Source organism: Oncorhynchus mykiss, chromosome 28 (genome assembly GCF_057628025.1).
Source record: "Oncorhynchus mykiss isolate SJ-2025 chromosome 28, ASM5762802v1, whole genome shotgun sequence".
NCBI classification, from domain to species: Eukaryota; Metazoa; Chordata; class Actinopteri; order Salmoniformes; family Salmonidae; genus Oncorhynchus; species Oncorhynchus mykiss.
Genome location: NC_143049.1, coordinates 26452588 through 26477554, shown reverse-complemented (window position 1 = coordinate 26477554; position 24967 = coordinate 26452588). Strand labels below are relative to the sequence as shown.

At 43.0% G+C, this 24967-nt stretch overlaps 1 pseudogene; it reads right to left on the bottom strand.

Annotated features, from left to right (window-relative positions):
- Positions 1–907: 907 nt before the first annotated feature.
- On the bottom strand, positions 908–24903 carry LOC149970808 (uncharacterized; annotated as a pseudogene).
- Positions 24904–24967: the final 64 nt, after the last annotated feature.

Here is a 24967-nt window from a genome sequence, read left to right as displayed (position 1 = left end):
AGATAACTCATTTTTGTGCTTCTTTGTAATTAGCACAGCCAGTCACAGAACACCACAAAGGCATTATGACAAACGTTAGTGAAAAACAAACATTGTCCCAAAAAATCTTGCCTGCAGAAGTTCTGAGTTTGCTGTATGTTGTTCGTTCGAAGTACACAATGCCATTATCCACGTTTGTGGGCACGCCGCATCAACCTTAGCGGGCGGTATCTGCATTCGCTATGAATGCCTTTGTGGTTCACTATAAGCAGTTAAAATTTCCAGATTCTACTTGTGAAATGAAAATGTGCTACTTCTAGCTGGTGATTTGGATAACTGTGATGTTTATGATAAATACGTAATGATGTTAATATAGTAATGATTATATGTCGTGGCAGAGCCAGGGTGAAATTCCCCTTTAACACAATCAGCTCCACCAATTCCAGTATCCTATTATGGGTATTGTAGTTATTTGCTAGAGTTTAAATATTAATGTAGGGATGTGTGTTACATATACAGTACCAGTCAAACGTTTGGACACACCTACAGTTTTTGCTTACTACATGATTCCATATGTGTTATTTCATAGTTTGATGTCTTCACTATTATTCTACAATGTAGAACATTTTAGAAAACTAAAGGAAAACACTTGAATGAGTACCGTAGGTGTGTCCAAACTTTTGACCGGTACTGTATGTATGTTTTTCATGTTGTAGTTTATCTGGGCACTGCCCTCTGTGGGTTCCATAGGCATTTATGAATAGATTTTATTACAAGACGAGCATCAGTCACCAAATGTTTTGCATGTATCTAACAGTATTGTGACATCACACGATTGCAGCCATTAAAATGAATGACTGGTCTAAGCTAACATGGGGCTTCCTGATTCAAAGAAGAAACCGTTTCCGCCACGTTTATGATTGACAGCCTACAATAATCCTGCCCACCATGGGGTCTCAGATTCCCTGGCCAGTGTAATCCTAATGTAAGGCTCTGTGTGGGACGAACGCCTGTCGCTCTCTCCAAAGGCAATCATAAGTGGTTTAGGACATGCCTCTATATCCCACAGAGCCTGCTCAGTAGGGGCCAGCTCAAGTGTCATTTTCTTTAGACCAGTGTTTCCCAACTCCAGTCCTCCAGTACCCCCAACAGTACAACTCCAGTCCTCCAGTACCCCCAACAGTACAACTCCAGTCCTCTAGTACCCCCAACAGTACAACTCCAGTCCTCTAGTACCCCCAACAGTCCAACTCCAGTCCTCCAGTACCCCCAACAGTACAACTCCAGTCCTCCAGTACCCCCAACAGTACAACTCCAGTCCTCCAGTACCCCCAACAGTACAACTCCAGTCCTCCAGTACCCCCAACAGTACAACTCCAGTCCTCCAGTACCCCCAACAGTACAACTCCAGTCCTCCAGTACCCCCAACAGTACAACTCCAGTCCTCCAGTACCCCCAACAGTACAACTCCAGTCCTCCAGTACCCCCAACAGTACAACTCCAGTCCTCCAGTACCCCCAACATTACAACTCCAGTCCTCTAGTACCCCCAACAGTACAATCCCAGTCCTCCAGTACCCCCAACAGTACAATCCCAGTCCTCCAGTACACCAACATTACATCCCCAGTGGTCTAGCACCCACAACTGTACAACCCTAGTCCTCCGTTACCCCCAACAGTACAACCCCAATCCTCCACCCCCCCAACAGTACAACTCCTGTCCTCCAGTACCCCCAACAGTAAAAATCCAGTTCTCCATTACCCACAACAGTACAACCCAGTCCTCCAGTACCCACAACAGTACACATTTTTGTTGTAGCCCAAGACAAACCTGATTCAACTCATTGAGGGCTTGATGATGAGTTAAAAAGTTACAACAACAAAAATGTGTGGAGATATAACAAAAATGTGTGCTGTTGTGGGTACTGGAGGAGCAGAGTTGGGAAACATTGCTATATACCACACTAGAGATAGAGAGGCTAACGGTAGCTTTGTAGTGTTAAATCACACTCATAACCCACAGGGAACAGTGAAATACTTTGTAAAGTTGCTATATACACTTTTCAAAATGGGCTTTTTTCCTCAGTTATACAAAGTTGCTCACAGAGGGGCTTCCTGACAGAGGGGCTTCCTGTCTGGCAAGTGTCTTTTTGTAGATAAATACCCCAAACAGATAAATAAAAGAAAACAACCTGGTCATTAAACATCATTAACAAGAGCAGCTGGTCATATTAAAATATACTCTTCCTGTTGTCTGGCTTTATGCTGATGAAAGATTTTTGTTTCGAAGACTCATCAAAGTAAAACAAGCATCCGACATAAATATGTTGAATGCATGTAAAAGACCACCAAGGTAACAAGACCACCATACAACACATTACTATTTATTTGTAAACATGTTTTTTTCCCCCGCAATGTTTCCAATGGTTGTAGCAAAAACCAGAGTGCTTGAAAGTGAATGAAAAGTTAACAGCATATCTACATCTACAGCAGTTGACATTCAAACTAATGTAATTCAAGGACAAATGTAGAGTTGGGTCAATATGCAATGGAACTGTCGTCAGGATGTCAGTCTTTAAATGCAGTGGCCGCCTATAGGAATTAAAACAAGTAGATAGATTGGGAGGTGTGTCCCAATCTATGACACTTAAACATCCTGAGATAAATTGCAGAGCAGAAACCTGGAAATTATTCAATTGAATGTTTGAGAAGTGTTACATTTTCCACATAATATTACATTTCAAACTCCCCTGATCTTCAATTCTAATAAAACTACTTAATTTCCCCCCAAAATGTCCTCAAACAGTCAGTGTGACCTCCATCCACTCCAACTGTTGGTCCTGCCACAGTGTAACCTTGTCACGAGAGTCGACCTGTATTCCATTCATTACATTATCTCTACTTTATCAATGCATACAGATGGAGGGCGGCTCTGCAAAACCCACTCAGGCATAACTAATCGCTGTCAGAGATCGGTCCCCGATTCAGACACGTACCTCTGAAAGTGACTTGTATTTATGATTATGTGCATAAATATGCTTACCTTGTGCGCATAGTGCAATTATATCACTGTGTCTCTCTGAAATGAACTCTGTATGACCTCTCTTTATCCTCACTCATCAAACACAGTGCAGTGCTTTTTCTCCAATTTCCCTCTTCACGTTTTTCTGTGTACCTGGGTCATTTTACAAAATGAGTGTATTTTGTGTCCTTTGATATTTTAAGTAGAAATGGTGCACCAATTTTGAATTTGAAAAGCATATTATATTAAATGAAGTGCCCTTTAATATAGACAACATGGAGAATTCAATAAATCTGATTTTATTGAATTTAAAAAAATGTACCCCTTTTTCTCCCTAATTTCGAAATTGTCTCATCGCTGCAACTCCCCAACGGGCTTGGGAGAGGCGAAGGTAGAGTCATGCTTCCTCCGCACCATTACCCGAAGTCAGCCTGCAGGAGCCCGGCCCACCACTAGGAGTCGCTAGAGCTTGATCTACCAAGATCCCCCGGCCAAATCCTCCCCTAACCGGGACGATACTGGGCAAATTATGCGCCATCCTAATAAATCATTTTTTTTATATGAATAAATGCTTGCAAAAATGTTGCATTTTGACATGTCACCCTGTCAACCCTGTCAGGACTTGTAGGAAGATTTTGACCCACTTAATCCCAAGATGTCTCCAAGGTTCACCATCATTGTAAAGTTATTTTGTTACTTTGACAGTAATTTGATTTATTTCATGTGATGAGTGATTAATTAACATCTGTCCCTGATTCTTAGGTCAACCCTGTTACATTAAATACAACAGGTGTCGACCTTACCGTGAAATGCTTACTTACAAGCCCTTAACCAATAATGCAGTTCAAGAAGAGTTAAGAAAATATTTACCAAATAAACTAATGTGAGAAAATAATAAAAAAGTAATAATGAGGCCATATAAAGGGGTTACAGCAGTCAGTGTGCGGGGGTACAGGTTAGGTGAGGTCATTTTTCCATGTAGTGGGGTGAAGTGACTATGCATAGATGAACAGCGAGTAGCAGCAGTGTACAAAACAACAGTCTTATGGCTTTGGGGTAGAAGCTGTTAAGGAGCGTTTTGGTCCTAGACTTGGCGCTCCGGTACCGGTAGCAGAGAAAACAGTCTATGACTTGGGTGACTGGAGTCTCTGACGATTTTATGGGCTTTCCTCTGACACCACCTATTATATAGGTTCTGGATGGCAGGAAGCTTAGCCCAGTGATGTACTGGGCCATACGCACTCCCCCTGTAAGCCCCTTACGGTCAGATGCTGAGCAGTTGCCATACCAGGCGATGATGCAACCTGTCAGGATGCTGTCGATGGTGCAGCTGTAGAAATTTGTGAGGATCTGGGGACCCATGACAAATCTTTTCAGTCTCCTGAGGGGGAAAATGTTTGATCGTGCCCTCTTCACGACTGTCTTGGTGTGTTTGGATAGCGATAGTTCGTTGGTGATGTGGACAGCAAGGAACTTGAAACTCTCGACCAGCTCCACTACAGCCCCGTCAATGGGGGCCTTTTCGGCCTTCCTTTTCCTGTAGTCCAGCTGCACGTGAGCTGAAACTACATCTAATAGTCAAATCATAGTATAAAAGCAGGTGAGATGGTTCTACTCTTTTTGGAACATTTCTGGTGTTTTGTGGTGGAAAACTGAGCGGGTCGAGCATAGCACGTCAACACTGTTACCCATAAATGTAATGAATAGTCAGGGAGAAAAAGGGGTAGATTCACATGCACAGCGCGGCAGGTGTTTATTTCATCTTCACAGAAGGCAGGAATCGTGGTCACAGGCAGGCAATAGTCATACACAGGTAGGCAAACAGGCAGGTGACTCAAAACTAGGGCTGAAGGCTATAACTGGTTCTCACAAACAAGCTAGGAAAAGGCTTAGTAGAGTCAAAACGAACAATACCTCACAAAGGCACAAACAGAAACAACTGAACTAAATAAGGAGCTGATGAGACCAGGTGAGTAACTAACACAAGGGAAATCAATGAACAAAAATGAAAGACAGGGCTACGTTCAAGAACACAAAGAAACAAAGCTACGTTCAAGAACGCAAAGAAACAGAACACAAGGCTGACTAAGAAAATAAATACAGAACCTTACTATAAATAGACAAGCTGGAAATGTTTTAACAATTGATTTTTCTTGTGAAACTTGCATTCAATTGCCACTCCCTGTTACACACAACACACTTCCATTCCTGGACTTCAGGAGTTTATCTTTGCAGTGACACACCTGGATCTATGTATCATGGAATCATAGCTTTTTTGATAATAATGAAGATTTCTTACCACAAATTGCCTCATCATGTTGGAATAATGCCTTCAGAGTATAGCCTAAGGTGCTATACTAAGGTTAAAAAGGCACCTTAGGCTTCACACTGTGTTCTCTACAGGATGAGCAGTTGTCAGCCTCCTTCCTTAACACCAACCCTTTGCTCTAATGACCAGTCCTGAACCAACCGACTGACAATTCAATCCAGTCTTGTCTAAATCTACTGAATGAAGCTTACTGAGAAACGCTTCAGAATGCACTGAGTGCCTCATCGGCCTTGACTTTCGATGAGACTCAGACGTTAGCCGCTGCAAAGAGAGGGCGAAAAAACACCATGCGTCTTCATCTTTGTCAGCATACTGGGAGTGCAGCTCATAGGAAATCTATAAAAGGCACACCGTCGTACTCTGGAGAAACTGAATTAGGTTTGGAGTCTGGGCCCTGGAATCAAAATTAATTTGGGTTGATGTTCTGGCTTCCCATTATTACCTTAGGCAGGACTCATTATGTAAAGGAATGGCTGCTCTCAGCTCATCATGTGTACAGTATATCTAGAATAAACTGATACAGTGCTTACCGGTTGCTGTATGGCTCCTGCTGATGTCTCTATCAGTCTCTCTCACAGGTCTATTGGAGGGACGCACAGTGCTTTACCACTCTGCGGTGGATATTTCTCATATTGTGGTTTCTTCAGAGTTACTCTCAGGAGCTAAAAGCAAGGTAATCACCCCACTTTAGTGACAAGACATTTTCTCATTTGGATAATCGATAATTTGCTTGATTGTAGTCAGAGGCGATATATCCTCAAAATGAGTCACACTCTATAATATGTCAGAGTGTATGTTTCGCTACCTTTCATTGACATAGTTCCAACACACACTCTTCCCCTGTGTGCAACAGAGATGGGGAGTTTATGTGTGTGTGTGTGTGTGTGGTGGGGGATGCACCTTTGAATTCATTGTGTGTCACACAAACACCAGAGGCAGTGGAGAGTTTCGAAAAAATAATCAAATTTGTGGCCTGAAAACAAGTTCCAGTGGGACTTTGTTGTGTTGCTCTAATTATTCTTTATGTATCTCTGTATCTTTCAAGAAAGAGTCTGACTTTCCTTACACTGGAGAGATTTGAGCCTCTTAATTCAATCATTATGAATCTATTGAATGAATTTCCAAGTCTTATATGGGTTTGTTTTTCCAAAAGAAACCTGATAAAGTTAGTTGAACTGATATACTAACCCATACTACTGAAAACTAAACCTGACAATGCAACAGCTTACTGTCCCCAAGGCTTATCTTTGGAGTGGAACAGCTTGCCTTCGGAAAGAAGAGGTTCTTTTTTTACAAAAGAACAGCTTGTGTTTACTTCTAATAAGCCCACAATCAAATATTTCCTCTTTGTAACAGTCACTGGAAACGTTATACCGTTTATATTTCAATGTATTGACAATTCAGTGATCTCCAATAATATTTCTCTGCAATAACTTTTCTTGCTGGCTCTCACATTATTGGGTTAGATAGCTTCCATGCTTCGCTTCTTTGTCATTTCTGTTAGATATCATCAATTCTGATATGAGAGGTGGGTAGGTGTTGAGATAGATTCCCAGCCTTGAAATGAAGCCCGGTAAGCCAGCCTTTGTAGCGAAGATTCATGATTTTCCAAAATCAATCTGCTTGAGTCTTCCTGCAGGACTAAAATCTAGTTATCTATGGATGAGAGATACCCAAGGTTGTAACGTAAGGGCTATTCTGCCACCTCTCTACCATTTTTCATAAATACATTTTTGAACAGTTTTGGAATGCATCCATTTTGAGCATTACAATCCTATAATCACAGGTTTGAATTTTACTATCTTCATTCTGCTTTTACATGAACAATACGTTTATTTTGATTTCCAATATGAATAATTTGCCCATGGAAAGACGTCTGACTTGTAGATGATGATTATCATTGGCTGTAAGGAAGTACATACTTTATGTCCCCGTTGTTTGCTAGCTGTATAGCTACACATTTGATGCATGACATTACAATAAGTAAACTGGACTCAAAACATAAAAAAATTATGCCAACATCAGGCACTCAAACTGTACTGTTAGATAACCTACAATAGATGCATGTGTCAACTGACAAGGCCTGAATACAGCATCCGTATTAATAACGTTTTTAAATAGTTTCTTTACATACATTTTATTTGGACATATAAAGAAATACAAATGACAAATTGAACAGATACATCCCTTTATCCCCCTATACTTATTGAACCACCTCCCTCTCTTCGTCAACAAAAGCGGCATACATACAAAAATAAAATACATGGAAATAATAACATATAAACATACATATCCCTCTTCAAAGGGGGAGACACCCTGGACCCAAAATGTTACAGACATATAGGGGTGGCAGGGTAGCCTAGAGTGTTGGACTAGTAACCGGAAGGTTGCAAGTTCAAACCCCCGAGCTGACAAGGTACAAATCTGTCAATCTGCCCCTGAACAGGCAGTTAACCCACTGTTCCTAGGCAGTCATTGAAAATAAGATTTTGTTCTTAACTGACTTGCCTAGTTAAATAAAATAAAAGTCTGTCCTTCCCTGCCTAGGTCTTTGAAAGCCAGGTCAAATCGGAGGGCATGTTGTCTGGTCCTCTGGCAGTCTCAATGGGGGTGCCACAGGGTTCAAATCTCGGGCCGACTCTTTTCTCTGTATATATCAATGATGTTGCTCTTGCTGCGGGCGATTCCCTGATCCACCTCTACACAGACGACACCATTCTGTATACTTCCGGCCCTTCCTTGGACACTGTGCTATCTAACCTCCAAACGAGCTTCAACGCCATACAACACTCCTTTCGTGCCCTCCAACTGCTCTTAAACGCTAGTAAAACCAAATGCATGCTTTTCAACCATTCGCTGCCTGCACCCGCACGCCCGACTAGCATCACCACCCTGGATGGTTCCGACCTAGAATATGTGGACATCTATAAGTACCTAGGTGTCTGGCTAGACTGTAAACTCTCCTTCCAGACTCATATCAAACATCTCCAATCTAAAAATCAAATCTAGAGTCGGCTTTCTATTCCGCAACAAAGCCTCCTTCACTCACGCTGCCAAACTTACCCTAGTAAAACTGACTATCCTACCGATCCTCGACTTCGGCGATGTCATCTACAAAATAGCTTCCAATACTCTACTCATCAAACTGGATGCAGTTTATCACAGTGCCATCCGTTTTGTTACTAAAGCACCTTATACCACCCACCACTGCGACCTGTATGCTCTAGTCGGCTGGCCCTCGCTACATATTCGTCGCCAGACCCACTGGCTCCAGGTCATCTACAAGACCATGCTAGGTAAAGCTCCGCCTTATCTCAGTTCACTGGTCACGATGGCAACACCCACCCGTAGGATGCGCTCCAGCAGGTGTATCTCACTGATCATCCCTAAAGCCAACACCTCATTTGGCCGCCTTTCGTTCCAGTTCTCTGCTGCCTGTGACTGGAACGAATTGCAAAAATCACTGAAGTTGGAGACTTTTATCTCCCTCACCAACTTCAAACATCTGCTATCTGAGCAGCTGATCGCTGCAGCTGTACATAGTCTATCGGTAAATAGCCCGCCCAATTTACCTACCTCATCCCCATACTGTTTATATTTATTTACTTTTCTGCTCTTTTGCACACCAGTATCTCTACCTGTACATGACCATCTGATCATTTATCACTCCAGTGTTAATCTGCAAAATTGTAATTATTCGCCTACCTCCTCATGCCTTTTGCACACAATGTATATAGACTCTACTGTGTTATTGACACATACAGTACACATACATACATATGCATAAAAATAACACAACATGCTATCCCTTCCTTTCCACACCCTCCCCTATCCCTTTGGCCATAATTCTTACTCCTGATCAATAGAAGGCAACTGTTCAAAAAAGGAAATGAAAGGCTGCCATCTCAAGAAAAATGTATCAGTACATCCTCTCAGTCTATTTAATTTTTTCTAAGTGTAGAAAAGACATTAGATCTTTCAAACCGGATGATGCAATGCTAGTTTTGAAGGATTTCCAGTTAAGACAGATCTGCTGGCGGGTTATGAGGGAGGCAAACGCTACAACGTCCACTTTACTTTTCGTGAGACTAGGCAACAAATATGGAGCTCCAAATATACTGTAGCTATTAGAGGACAAAGCTGCAGGTCAATATCTAGAATTTTATAAAGAGTATTAAAAAAGGATGATCAAAACTCAGACAGCTTATAACACGAATAAAACATATGGGTGTGGTCTGCCGGAGTGAATGAACATCTATCACGTGTCATTCGTGTCTGGGAGGAATTTACTACGTTTTTTGGGGGTGTAGTGAATTCTGTGCAAGACTTTGAACTAAATGAAGCTCAACCGAGCTCATGAGGATGTGGAGTTAAACCTAAGAAGGGCCTCCTCCCACCAGTCATCTGCAAGGTCAAGTTCAAGTTCACTACCCCAGTCTGTCTTGATTTTGTTTATTAGAGAGGGCTCAGAGGACAGCATGGTGTCATATAATCTAGAAATCAGACCTTGCCAACTCCAGGGGAGGGACACAAGCTCCTCTAGCAATGTCTTGGAGGTAGTTGAGGAAAGGTTTGAAAATGAGAGCGAACAAAGTTGCAGGCTTGAAAATAGTGGAAAAGATTAGAGAGGGACAGATTATATTTAGCTACGAGATCATTAAAACTGACAAACCTCCCATCTAAAAATAAATCTTTGAAACACACCAAACCTCTCTCACGTCACGTCACAAAAGCCTGGTGGAGTTGGAGGGTAAAAATAGGGGGTTGATACAGAAAGGGCTTAGAAGAGAAGGGGCAGAAAGTCTAACATGTTGACGAAATTGTCTCCAGATCTTCAGAGCAGAGCGCACAATGGGGTTTCCAGTATACTTTGAAGGACACAATGACAGTGGGGCACAAGTAAGAGCAGAAAGGGAGGATGATTGCCAGGCGTTCGCCTCTAATTTGCACCAGTTGGTACCTGGAGCCTTACACCAGACCATAATCTTTTGAATATTTGCTGCCCAATAGTAAAGCTGTAAATTTGGAAGTGCCAATCCTCCATCTTGTCTCCTTCTTTGAAGTATTGCTCTACGTATCCTAGGTGATTTGCCTGCCCAGATAAAATGACTGATGAGCCTATCCAACTTGGTAAAAAATAATTCTGGCAGAAAGATCGGAAGACATTGAAAAAGGTGTAGAAACCTAGGTAAAATGTTCATTTTAACAGATTGGATACTGCCAGCTAATGAGAGAGGCAGACTCTCCCAGCATTGTAAGTCTGCTTAAACTTGTGTGACTAGACTTGCAAAGTTAGTTTTATGGAGGGCAGCCAGAAAGTGTGTTATATTCACACCCAAATAGGAAAAACCAGAGGGTGACAGACGAAAAGTCAGGGCTCCAAGGGGAATTTGCTTGGCAGCAGGGTTGATCGGAAAACATTAACTTTTCTGGATGTTCAATTTGTAACCTGAGAATGATCCAAACATGTTTAAAATATGCGTTATGTTATCGACAGAGTTCACAGGGTTAGTAATATATACTAGTAGATCATCTGCTTACAGCGACACTTTGTGCTCTTCACCAGCTCGGTGGATTCCAATGAATGATGGTGATAATTTTAAGGCCAAGGAAAGCGGTTCTATCGCAAGAGCAAAAAGGAGCGGGGACATAGGGCACCCTTGAGACGTCCCTCTGGAGAGGGACTCTGTACTCTGAAATTGGACCCAAAACCAAATCTTCCCAAAATCTTGAATAAATAATCCCACTCCACCTGGTCGAAAGCCTTCTCCGCATCAAGAGAAACAACAATTTCAGGGTCTGGAGAGATAGAAGGAGAGAGTATAATGTTCAAAAGCCGGCGTACATTGGAAAACAGTTAACGCCCTTTGATGAAACCTGTTTGATCATCAGATATGACATCCTGAAGGCTGGGTTCCAACCGGCATGCTAGAACCTTAGCTAATAATTTAACATCAGCGTTCAAAAAGTGAAATTCGCTGACATCCACAACATTCCGCCAGATCTTTATCTTTCTTAAGTATAAGTAAGATGGACGCTTGGGTTAGCGTCAGGGGGAGAGAGCCCTGTGATAAGGAGCCGGTGAACATATCTAATAGCAATGGGGCAAGTTGATCTGAGAATTTTTTATACAAATTGAGAACTTGCCACTTTGCATTGACTTTAGACCCTTTGTTATCTCATCAAGATGCAGAGGGTTGTCTTTACTTTACTCATGTCCATATCAATGGATGGGATACCCACGTTATCTAAAAAAGTTGTCCATAGCCGTATTATCTGATGTGGGTTTGGATATGTAGAGGTTAGAATAAAATTACACAAAAGTTGAATTAATATTAGAGGGATCACTTGTAAGATTACAGGAGGAGTCATATACCTGAGAGATTTATACCAAGGCGGCTGGCCTTGTCACCATATTCATAGTATGTCCCCTTTGTTCGTTGCAACAGAAACGCTGCTTTAACAGTGGAAAGCAGATCAAATTGAGTTTGAAGTTTCAGCCTCTTTCCGTATAATTCAGAGGATGGTGAAGTTTAATATTGGCGGTCATTTGCCAGGATTGAGTCCACCAGTTCCTGATGTTTCTTTGTTTGACATAATGGGTATTGTAAGAAATTATCTTTCCCTGTAATACAGCTTTGAAAGTCTCCTAAGAAAGTAATTTTGTCTGACCACTGAAAACTCCATAATATGGATGCCATAACAAAAACTAAGAATAACTTGAACGAATCAAAAATCTACACACCAAACCAAATAACTGGTTTGAATTTGATTTTCAGCAGCCGGAAGCTGTATTTTTTTTTTTTTCAAATCAATGGGTGAGAAAATACAGCACATCAAAGGGAGTACACATAAACACTTTCAAATCTACATTAGGTTGATCTGTCAACATGTATAGAGAGTCTCTGTGTGAATGAGTGAGGGGGAAAAGCAATGGAGCCATATGGGACAAACATATGCGTAGATAAGGGGGTTGGAGTGGGCACTATTTCAATTTGAGCTGCTGTTTCTGAGAAATGTACATTCATTCAGTATGGAAGGAGTGAGAGTGGAAGGGAAAACAGAGAGGGATAGAACTGAAAGGGGTAGAGAGAGAATTAATGAAGGTGGAATCTGGGAGAGATTGAACGAGAGAGGCAACAAGAGAGAGAGAGAGATGAAGAAAAATAATGAAAGGGGAAATGGAGACTCAAAATGGAGAGAGACAGAGTCAGAGAGAGTGAGAAAAGTCGTAGGAAAAAGTGAGGATTCGCAGAAAGCTAATGAGCATACCAAGGGGCACATTAGTTATTTATTTCCCAAGCTTGTTTCGTTAAGAGAAGGGCACAGCAATTAGCTTTGAGGAGTTGACATCCCCGGCACCCTTGTGCTTTGGCTGCAAGGCAACACGAGAGCGCCCTGTCTGAAATGCTAAACAACCTGTAGCAGGAGCCTTGCTCGAGGGGAAAGAAAAAGAGCATTGTGCACGATGGGGAAGAAAAACAGCATTGCACTCGTGACCTAAAGTGACATCTCTAACGCAGAACGGCCAGCTGGGCTTCCATTATGCAGAATAGAGGAGAGGAGAGAGGCTGGTTTCTAATTCAGACGTGACGGAGAGAAAAGGCCATGTGGACTAGGGGACTTTACGAGAGGTATGCATATGCAACAGGAACTAAAGTTGTTATTTTTCACTTATTCCACATTTTTTCTTTACTCTAAGGACCTAACATTCAACCTCTGGATAGGGGTTGGGGCGGGAGGGGGTGGTCTGTTTTTCACACGAGTTGTTTTGGATTTGACTTTGTGATTTCTAAGACAAGGAACATACTATATTGAGAGTGTTATGCAACCTTAAATATGCAACCTGTTGGGGATTTTGAGGGGGATCATGTCGCACCTGAGATGCACCTGGAACCAGAAGCAGATTGAGTCCATTCACATACACACACGCTTACATGCACACACACATACAGATGCACACACACACACACCTCCATTCACACACACTCACCAGCACTGACTCACACATATCTATGAAACAGATCAAAGCAAACACCCATAATAGCCTGATATCTAAACCAGCAGTTCCTATTTTTCCTATTCACACACCCTTAGATCCCCTGTGCTCCAACCAAACAACAATGGATAGTCAGACTCTGTTGAAATGTCAATCCACCACCATGCTAATTGGACCTGAGTCATTCCAATCAGGGGAACAAAACAGAGATGCCCATGGACTGGAGGTGGGTGGTAATGAGATGGGCTTTGTATGTGGCGAAGAAAGGCTGATTGAAATTATACCCCAGTGACAGGCCATGCAATAAACATGCTGAAGCAAACTTTAATAAGCACATTGCCCTCTAAGAACCTTCCTCTTGACTTTGATACAGATATCCTAATGTGGAATTGTACTATGTACAGTTGAAGTCGGAAGTTTACATGCACCTTAGCCAAATTAATTTAAACTCAGTTTTTCACAATTCCTGACATTTAATCCTAGTAATAATTCCCTGTCTTGGGTCAGTTAGAATCACCACTTTATTTTATGTGAAATGTCAGAATAATAGTAGAGAGAATGATTCATTTCAGCTTTTATTTCTTTCATCACATTCTCAGTGGTTCAGAAGTTTACATACACTCAAATAGTATTTGGTAGCATTGCCTTAAAATTGTTTAACTTGGGTCAAACGTTTTGGGTAGCCTTCCACAAGCTTCCCACAATAAATTGGGTGAATTTTGTCCCGTTCCTCCTGACAGAGCTGGTGTAACTGAGTCAGGTTTGTAGGCCTCCTTGTTCGAACACGCTTTTTCAGTTCTGCCCACAAATTCTCTATAAGATTGAGGTCAGGGCTTTGTGATGGCCACTCCAATACCTTGACTTTGTTGTCCTTAAGACATTTTGCCACAACTTTGGAAGTATGCTTGGGGTCATTGTCCATTTGGAAGACCCATTTGTGACCAAGCTTTAACTTCCTGACTGATGTCTTGTGATGTTGCTTCAATATATCCACATAATTGTCCTACCTCATGATGCCATCTATTTCTTGAAGTGCACCAGTCCCTCGTACAGCAAAGCACCCCCACAACATGATGCTACCACCCCCATGCTTCACGGTTGGGATGGTGTTCTTCAGCTTTCAAGCCTCCCCCTTGTTCCTCCAAACATAATGATGGTCATTATGGCCCAAAAATTATATTTTTGTTTCATCAGACCAGAGGACATTTCTCCAAAAAGTATGATCTTTGTCCCCATGTGCAGTTGCAATCCGTAGTCTGGCTTTTTTTATGGCAGTTTTGGAGCAGTGGCTTCTTCCTTGCTAAGTGCCCTTTCAGGTTATGTCGATATTGAACTCCTTTTACTGTGGATATAGACACTATTGTATCTATTTCCTCCAGCATTTTCACAAGGTCCTTTGCTGTTGTTCTGGGATTGATTTGCACTTTTTGCACCAGAGTATGTTGTTGAGTTTGAAGGTTGGCCTTGAAATGCATCCACAGGTACACCTCCAATTGACTCAAATGATGTCAATTAGCCTATCAGAAGCTTCTAAAGGCATGACATCATTTTCTGGAATTTTCCAAGCTGTTTAAAGGCACAGTCAACTTAGTGTATATAAACTTCTGACCCACTGGAATTGTGATACAGTGAATTATAAGTGAAATAATCTGTCGGTAAACTGTAAATCTGTCTGGAAAAATTGTGTCATGCACAAAGGAGATGTCCTAACCGACTTGCCAAAACTATAATTTGTTAACAAGAAATTTGTGGAGTGGTTGAAAAATTAGCTTTAATGACTCCAACCTAAGTGTATGTAAACTTCCGACTTCAACTGTACGTATACATTGTGTGTTTATGAACCGGAAAGTCATAGTAGAAATATGGTAGTTACTTCCAATAATGCAAGCTGGTTGAGTGCAGGATATTGAGTATGTTGACAATGAAATGTCATACTGTGTTTGTTTACTGGTGTGTGCGTGTGTGTGTGTGTGTGTACTGTATATGTGTCAGTGTGTATATGCTTGACACGTATGTATTCATGCATGCACACTATAAAGGTGCACCACACAGGTTAACATATGAGAAAGTTCCACACACCTGTCCACGTCCTGTTTTTCAGCCTATAATTGACTGCAGACAACATAAATATATTCTCATTGGCTTTATCAGTGACTGGTATGGCTGGATCAGGCTGCCAGACAGTTTTGCACATATGCTCAATCTGCTTTGTACCGTGTGTGTGCGCCTACATGATTGTGTGTGTGTGTGTGTGGTGTGTGGTGTGTGTGTGTGTGTGTGTGGTGTGTGTGTGTGTGTGGTGTGTGTGTGTGTGTGTGTGGTGTGTGGTGTGTGTGTGTGTGTGTGTGTGTCAGAGGAGGCTTGTGGGAGGAGCATTAGGAGGATGGCTCATTGTAATGGATGGAATGGAATAAATGTAACAGTATAAGCATGGAAACCGCATTTGACTCCATTTCAAAAATTCCATTCCAGCCAATACAATCCTCTTATAGCTCCTCCCACCAGCCTCATCTGGTTTGTGTGTGTGTGCGCACGCGTGCCTGTGCGTGTGTGTGTGTGTTTGCTATCACAATCATCACACACAGTACCAATTCAATTCCTCAGGTTAAGGCCATAGGCATGCAGCTCTGCTCCCTGTATGACAGTGATTGTCTACACGGCATGCATACATTTGCATGCTCTGAATACATATGAGTGAGCTGTACACAGATTCTCTCTAGCCCCACTGCTTTTGATTATGAGGCATTAAGGATTGGTAACCTAAAGTGTAATTGCATTGTACATGCATAGTGCATTGTTGACAGTGTGATAATTACTCAGTGTACGTGTACACCATTGTACGCCATTCATTTCCTATGCATCATCCCGAGTTAACTATAGGCACAAGGGCTGTAATTTATGTCAATTACTACAGCATAATACTATGTGAAGGGCAGGGAGGTTGAGAGAGAGAGGTTTAAATCACTGCATTGGTCCCTCTGTTGTCATAATTACCTCAGCAGGTTAAAGGAGACTGAAAGAAGGGTGAGGGGGAGAGAGAGAGAATGGCAGAGGGTGAGAGAGGAAAGAGAGAGGGCACACTCAACAGAGTGACAACCCTCACCACCTCCTCCTCTTGCTGAGCTCATGTCTAATGGTTGGCGGTTACAGGTCCTGGCCCTCCTGGGCGTCCACTGCTCTGCCTGATTGTTTTCTCCTTTTGTTCAGTGATGCCTGGGATGACACGCCATCAACCACCAACAGATTTACCACTCACCTCCGCTAAAAACAAATACCCCAAGGGGGGAATGAGAGCGGGAGGATGGGAGGAGGAGGGGTGGTGGAGGAGGATAACGGTAGACAGGACAAACCAAATTAAAGAATAGCAGGATTTTCCCCTTGGCGACCCACTTTATATGCAAATACCATAGCCCTGACTCAGGGAGAGAGAGGTGAGACAGAGGGATGGAAAGAGGGGGGCATGCTGATGTGTTAAGCGGGCGTTTTATCACCTTGGGCCTTCTGTAGCTGTTGGGAACAAATTAAAATGACTGAAAAGAATATCCTCTCTCCTCCTGTTATTGTTTGTTTGAATGGCGCCCGGGACATATGTGTGTCTGTGTGTGTGTGTAGAGACCGACAACGAAAGAGGCTCCCACGACGTCTCTCTTTCGCCTCCACATCCGCCTGGATGCGCTTTTCTCTTTCTTGTTTTTGAAATAATCATCTGTAGGGAGAAATAACCACAACAAGTTTCTCCAAAGAGAGGAGAGCAGAGGAGATGGTTTTGAGAGTACTCCATGTATCTCTGTTAATGTATAGTTTTATACAGGACACAAATGTCAAAATAGCATAATATTTGATATTATCAAGCATGTTGAAGTAGCATACTGGTTACCTGTAAAGTTTCCCAGTAATTGTACCATATAAGCTGGGTGGTGGGGTTGGCTATATGGGAACTTAGTCATCAAGCATACATTACACACTGCTCATCTCTACCTCTTTGTATCTTAGAAACACGACTAATAATTTTCTGTCAGTGTTTCAAAAATACTCTATAATGTGACTAGTGGAAGGGCTCCCATGGTAATTGAATGTAGTTACAGTTGAAAAAAGAGATGAGTCTATTTAGATACACCTCATCCTGTATGTTCATGTATTTTTCTGCTGTTGGCATGACATGACAGATTCAAATGAAATTGTCCTCAAACCATCCTCTTATTGCGAAACACAAATTATTATTATCCTCTATGAATCAATTATGCACAAACACTTTGGCATATATACACAGTGGAGCATTAGCTTTGATGAGCCTGGCCACATAACAGTATTATTTACCACTGTAAATGTTTACACATTTTTCTGTGTTTTTTTTCTCTCTCTCTATCTCTCTCTATCGCTCTCTCTCTATATATATCTCTCTCTATCTCTCTCTCTCTCTCTATATCTCTCTCTATCTCTATCTCTCTCCATCTCCATCTCCATCTCTCTCCATCTCCATCTCTATCTCTCTCCATCTCCATCTCCATCTCCATCTCTATCTCTATCTCTCTCCATCTCTATCTCTATCTCTCTCTATCTCCATCTCCATCTCCATCTCCATCTCCATCTCCATCTCCATCTCCATCTCCATCTCTATCTCTATCTCTCTCCATCTCCATCTCCATCTCTCTCCATCTCCATCTCCATCTGAAATGCTTTATTACCGGAGCATTACAAAGCATTTTACCACAATGTGTACATTTTTATTAAGCTGGTCGTTCTTCCCTTGTTAGAATGCATGGATGGCTCTAATTTAAGGGAAGAGGCACTGAACCTCTACAAATTTGATGATGCCACCCCTCAAACGCTCCCTCTGTTCCCCCCCCATCACACGCTCAACTCCCTGAGGATAGCGTGAGGACATAGAGAAAGAGAGAGAGAGAATATAAGATAATTCAAAGCAAGACCCCACCGAAACCCTGAAAAGTGCATGCAAACCCCAGCTACAGAGCATGAGGGTAAAAATGCTTACATTTGTATAAATTATTAAGGTCAAAAAGTGGTTACCGTTCATATGGAGTGAATAATACCTCAAGGTAGCGTTTAGCTCGGTATGGAAATGTAGATCTGATATTTTTTCAGTGAAGAATATATTATACTGTTTCGGCACATTGTCAAAAAGTCACCCCACCCCTCCTGCCCCCCTCTCTCTTGTCCTTTAAAAAAGCTACACCTGTCAAAAAGGTGTCAAATTACCTCACTGTCATATCCAGCACTGATATAATTTTTCTGCACTGGAGATGTAAGAGTGTTTCAGGCATTTAAAAAAAAAAAAAAATTAAATGAGTGTCTGCTGGTCTGCAGTGAGATGGGCCCCAAATGAACCAATTTATTATAGTGGTTTGTGATGCTCTGATCTCCAGTTCTCTTCTCCCAGCTATCTGCTCAGTCAAGAGGAACTAAGACCATACCCATGAGTTTCCCCTCATTCAACCAGATTTAGATGGCTTTTAAAATTACATGTTCAGCAAACTCATACACATATACACACAATTTGTAGTCTTGCTTGGACCTAGTGTTAGTTTTCCATTTCTCAGAGTGTGCTGTAGGCAAGTGTCTCAACTGCCAAACACCTATCCATTGACAACAATCCACTGGTACACTACCGTTCAAAAGTTTGGGGTCAATTAGAAATGTCCTTGTTTTTGAAAGAAAAACAACTTTTTTGTCCATTAAAATAAATAAAAATTGATCAGAAATACAGTGTAGGCATTGTTAATGTTATAAATTACTTTTGTAGCTGGAAACTGCAGATTTTTAATGGAATATCTATATAGGCATACAGAGGCCCATTATCAGCAACCATCACTCCTGTGTTCCAATGGCACGTTGTGTTAGCTAATCCAAGTTTCTCATTTTAAAAGGCTAATTGATCATTAGAAAACCATTTTGAAATTATGTTAGCACAAACTTGACACTCTAATGTACTTGTCCTCTTGCTCAGTTGTGCTCCGGGACCTCCCACTCCTCTTTCTATTCTGGTTAGAGTCAGTTTGCGCTTTTCTGTGAAGGGAGTAGTACACAGCTTTGTACGAGATCTTCAGTTTCTTGGCAATTTCTCGCATGGAATAGCTTTCATTTCTCAGAACAAGAATAGACTGATGAGTTCCAGAAGAAAGTTATTTGTTTCTGGCCATTTTGAGCCTGTAATCGAACCCACAAATGCTGACGCTCCAGATACTCAACTAGTCTAAATAAGGCCAGTTGTATTGCTTCTTTAATCAGGACTACAGTTTTCAGCTGTGCTAACATAATTGCAAAGGGGTTTTCTAATGATCAATTAACCTTTGAAAATGAGAAACTTGGATTAGCTAACACAACGTGCCATTGGAACACAGGAGTGATGGTTGCTGATAATGGGCCTCTGTACTCTTATGTAGATATTCCATTAAAAATCTGCCGTTTCCAGCTACAATAGTAAATTACAACATAAAGATATTCTACACTGTATTTCTGATCAATTTGATGTTATTTTAATGGACAGAAAATGTGCTTTGCTTTCAAAACAAGGACATTTCTAAGTGATCCCAAACTTTTTAACGGTAGTGTATATCTATGGTAGAACACCAGAACAGACCAGATGGTTGTTCAGCAGTTTGGAAATATGTAATCGTCAAAACACGTTCAAACTATATGGAACAGGACAGGTTTTTCAGGTTTGCTAAGGATTGGGCCAGTGTTGTAAAATTACTCCTTGTTCAAGATGAGGAAAATATGAACCTTAGGCATCACCCATATCCATTTTGTCAGCACTCATGGGGACTGTGTCATAATTCATTTATTCAGCATAAAAAGCACAATAAGACACATTTCAACCTCATGTCTCTCTCTGCCCATCAGGGTTGGGGTTAAAACCATTTCAATTACAGTAAATTGAGGAAATACACTGAAAATCAAACTCTAATTCCAATTCTCTCAATGCTTTTCAATTAGGAAAATTTGGAATTGGAATTTTGTTTGTATTCTTAATTGACTGGAATTGAAGTTGTATTATCCCCAACCCTACTGCCCATGCTGTCTCTGTCAACCACTTGACCCGGAGCAGTGCTTTGTAATGTGCATCGAAGCACTTTATGTCGAAAACATTCAACCAGTGGACATTATGATCACTGATGATAAGCATGACAACCCAAAGCCTTGAACTCAAGACACAAGAGCATCACTAGAGACATAATCTACACATTGTGGTTTTTATTTCCTTCATCTCGTAGTTTGGGGGTTTTGAATTCGCCCTCATAATCGTCCTCGTAAAGCACTTGTCGGTCGAAGCGTCCGGCAGCTGTTCCGCGGTTGCTTTTGAATCGGAATTAGTTTGTGTGGGAACCAAATGACGGGGTAGGAACCCGACTCTCACTTTAACGTCATATTGGCTCTTAAAAGGCTTTGAGGAAGACACATAATGGAGATGGGAGGAGAGTTTGTCCTCTCTGTCTCAATGGAGGAGGAAGCTCTTGTAGAAGTACATTCAGCTAACCTCCATCTCCATTGTTTTATCTCACACAAATACTGGGAATGTATAGAAGGAGTCTATGCTTATAGGCCTGTACAATAACATGACTTTGTATTGGCGTTTTTGTTTTCTGCTACAACTGCAGAAGCTGTCTCAGATATTGCATTGATTTTATTGTACTGTTCATACAGTCAAATAATGTTTCTTTCTGTCTCTCCCACATTGTCTGACAGCAATTACATGCTGTATTCCCCAAGCCTCCCACTTTGCTTGGTCTCATTCCATTACAGCTCCAAATGATCAACATGTTTTGCTGCTAGATGCTCGATTGCCACAGTCTAATGAAAACTGGGTGGTGCTACCCGTCGAGAAACTGTAATGTTACATTTAAACACAGATTAATCAAACTTAACACCCCAATTCATCATCACCATGACATCTGCAAAAACATCCCGCTTAAGTCCCGATTCTCATCCATTCCCTCCGATCCGATTGAGCTTTGCAAATTTCCCCCCAAAAATCCCCATCTATGGATATATAATATGTATAGGAAAGTGGGCATTCATATGTTAATAGCGCCTGCGGCTGGGAGTGAGGAGTTAACCAAGGTTGACGGGGCCAGTGTGACTGCCCCGAGGTGTCAGTGGGCCTGGAAAAACATTTATCGTGTGACACGGCCCAGTTGAAGCCGGCGCGGGCCCTGTCTTAAGATGGAAGCCCCTTCACCCTGCACTTGTAACTCTCCAAGAAGATTTGAAAATATAGAAATTAGAGCTGAATTATAACAAATAACTTATTCTTTCTCTCATCTGAAAGGGTGAGCTATCTGGCCTCTGGCCTCTGCCTCTATCGTGAGACCTGTGTGTTTGTGTGGATGCTATTTGCTATGTGTTTACAGAGCCGGCTCTAGATATAAGCGACATAAGTGGTCGCTTAGGGTCCCCGGCCGCTAGGGGACCCCCAACCCAATTGCTATTATTATTGTTATTTATTTTTTAGGAACTCAGTCGGGGTCTCAACTATTGAGAGTAAGAATAGTAGAATACACAAGGTGCAATTTTGACATTTGGATGTGTATCCGAATTTTTACTCCTGTCACATGTCACTCAATTAGCTATGTACATTTTTAATGGGTGTGATCATTCTACAGTGGTCCCTGCAGCATAGCTCAAACCGGTGTGATTAGAAAACTTAATTAGAATGTCTAGTTACGATTAATGCAACGGTCAGCGTTTGAGCTGACCACACTGTTTTTTTTTGCACAAAAAGTCTTTACAACGTAATGTTCTCATTGTTAGTAGTTTATTTTTTTCAACCGTATAATACAATTCTCATCCAAATTGGAAAATGTAGGCTACCTTAGTACTACCGCTAAATGAGGAAAGAGAGAGCTAACACATGCTTTCATATTTAGCTAACTCTAGGCTGATAGAAACCATACTATGAATGAGCTAATAGCAATTACTACATACAATTCAACACAGAGATAGAAATAATTGAGTAAAACACTTTCAAAAAGTCTAAAGTAATCCGACGATGGGTTTGTGTTGCCGCCACGTTTGTTTTTCTGCGTCTACCAAAGATGAGAAGATGAGTTGGGTCTGTTTGCAGTATGCATGTTGAAGGAGGTGTGTCATCTACCATCAATCACTTCTCATTATTCACTTCCTGATGTTTACTCAAAAGACGAGTGAACCATCCCTTCACCTCATTTTGTGATAACATCTTTGGTTTGTCAGATGTTTACGTGACACCCAGAATGCATTATATGATGTCAACAAACATGGTTCCACACATAGCTGGTAATTAACTTAGCATTACCTCATCATAATCAGTACAACCTTCAACCATGAAGTGCTTTGAGAGGCTAATTAAGGATGATATCCCCTCCACCTTACCAAACACTGTTCACCCACTGCAATTTGCATACCACCCACGGGTGACGCAATCGTCATCACACTGCCCTTTCCCAACTGGACAAGAGGAATGCCTATATTAGAATGCTGTTCATTGACTACAGCTCAGCCTTCAACACCATATTGCATTCCAATCTAATCCGTAAATTTGGGGCTCTGGGTCTGAACCTCGCCGACCCCAGGTGGTGAAAGTAGTCAACAACACCTCAGCTACACTGATCCGCATAGCTGCGTGGCCACACACATCTCCAACTAAATCATCAAGTTGCAGACGAAACAACAATGATAATGTCACACCCTGACAATAGTAAGCTGTTTATTCTCTGTGTTGGGTGGGGCGTGATAGTGACTTGGGTGGGTCATCTCGGTGAATTTGTATGTCTATGGTGGCCTGATATCGGTCCCAATCAGAGGCAGCTGTTTATCGTTGTCTCTGATTGGGGATCATGTTTATGTAGCCATTTTTCCCCATTGTTAGTTGTGGGATCTTGTCTACGGATAGTTGCCTGTGTGCACCAGTAGCTTCACATTTAGTTTGTGCTTGTTTGTTATGTTTTTGCAGAGTTTCGGTTTATCAAAAATATGTGTAACTCTACTCACTTTGCGCCTTGGTCTACCCTTTACGATGAACGTGACAGAAGATCCCACCACCAACGGACCAAGCAGCGTGGTCAGGAGGACTGGACCTGGGAGGAAATCCTGGAGGGAGCAGGACTCTGGACAAGGGCCAGGGAGTATCGTCGTCCGAAGGAGGAGATGGAGGCAGCGAAAGCGGAAGGGCGACGATTCGAGGAGTTAGCTCAACGAAGCATGCACGAGAGGCAGCCCCAAAAAAATTATTGGGGGGGAGCATGTGACCGGTCAGGCACCGTGTTATGCGATTATACTCACGGTGTCTCCAGTGCGCATTCACAGCCCGGTGCGTTCTGTTCCAGCTTCCCGCAGTTGCCGTGCTAGAGTGGGCATTCAGCCAGGACGGATTGTGCCGGCTCAGCGCTCCTGGTTTCCAGTACGTCTCCTCGGTCCAGGATATCCTGCGCCGGTTCTATGCACTGTGTCGCCAATGCGCCTTCACAGCCCAGTGCGTCCTGTGCCACCTCACGCACTTGCCGGAATGGAGTGAGCATCCAGTCAGGAAGGGTTGTGCCAGCTCTGCACTCTAGACCAACATGTGCGCCTCCACAGTCCAGGGCGTCCTGTGCCTCCTCCCCGCACTCGCCCTGAGGTGCGTGTCATCAGCTCGATGCCACCTGTACTGGTCCCACGCATCAGGCCTCCAGTGTGCCTCCACAGTCCAGTACGCCCTATGCCTCCTCCCCACATTCGCCCTGAGGTGCATGTCACCAGCCCGGTACCACCAGTGTCGGCACCACGCAACAGGCCTCCAGTGCACCTCCACAGTCCAGAGCTTCCGGCGACAGTTCCCAGCCCAGAGCTTCCAGCAACAGTTCCCCGTCCAGAGCTTCCGGCGACAGTTTCCAGTCCAGAGCTTCCGGCGATGTTTCCCAGTCTGGAACCTCCAACGATGGTCCACAGTCCGGATCCTCCTGAGACGGTCTACAGTCCGGGAACCTCCTGAGACGGTCCACGGTCCGGAACCCCCTGAGACGGTCTACGGTCCGGAACATCCTGAGACGGTCCACGGTCCGGAACATCCTGAGACGGTCCACGGTCCGGAACATCCTGAGACGGTCCACGGTCCGGAACATCCTGAGACGGTCCACGGTCTGGAACATCCTGAGACGGTCCACGGTCCGGAACCTCCTGAGACGGTCCACGGTCCGGAACCTCCTGAGACGGTCTACGGTCCGGATCCTCCTGAGACGGTCTACGGTCCGGAACCTCCTGAGAAGGTCCATGGTCCGGAACATCCTGAGACGGTCTACGGTCCGGAACCTCCTGAGACGGTCTACGGTCCAGAACCTCCTGAGACGGTCTACGGTCCAGAGCCTCCAGCGACAGTCGGCTGTCCAGAGCCTCCAGCGACGGTCGGCAGTCCAGAGCCTTCAGCAGGGGTTCTCAGTCCAGAGCCTTCTGCTACGAGCTACGGTCCGGTTCCTCCAGCGACAATCCACGGTCTGGAGCCTCCGACGACGATCCACGGTCCGGTGCCTTCAGTGACAACCCACGGTCCGGAGCTTCTGGCGATGCGCCCCGCACCGGAGCTGCCCCCGACGCCCTGTGTCATCCATCATAGATGCCCACCCGGACCCTCCCCTATTGAGTCAGGTTTTGCGGTCGGAGTCCGCACC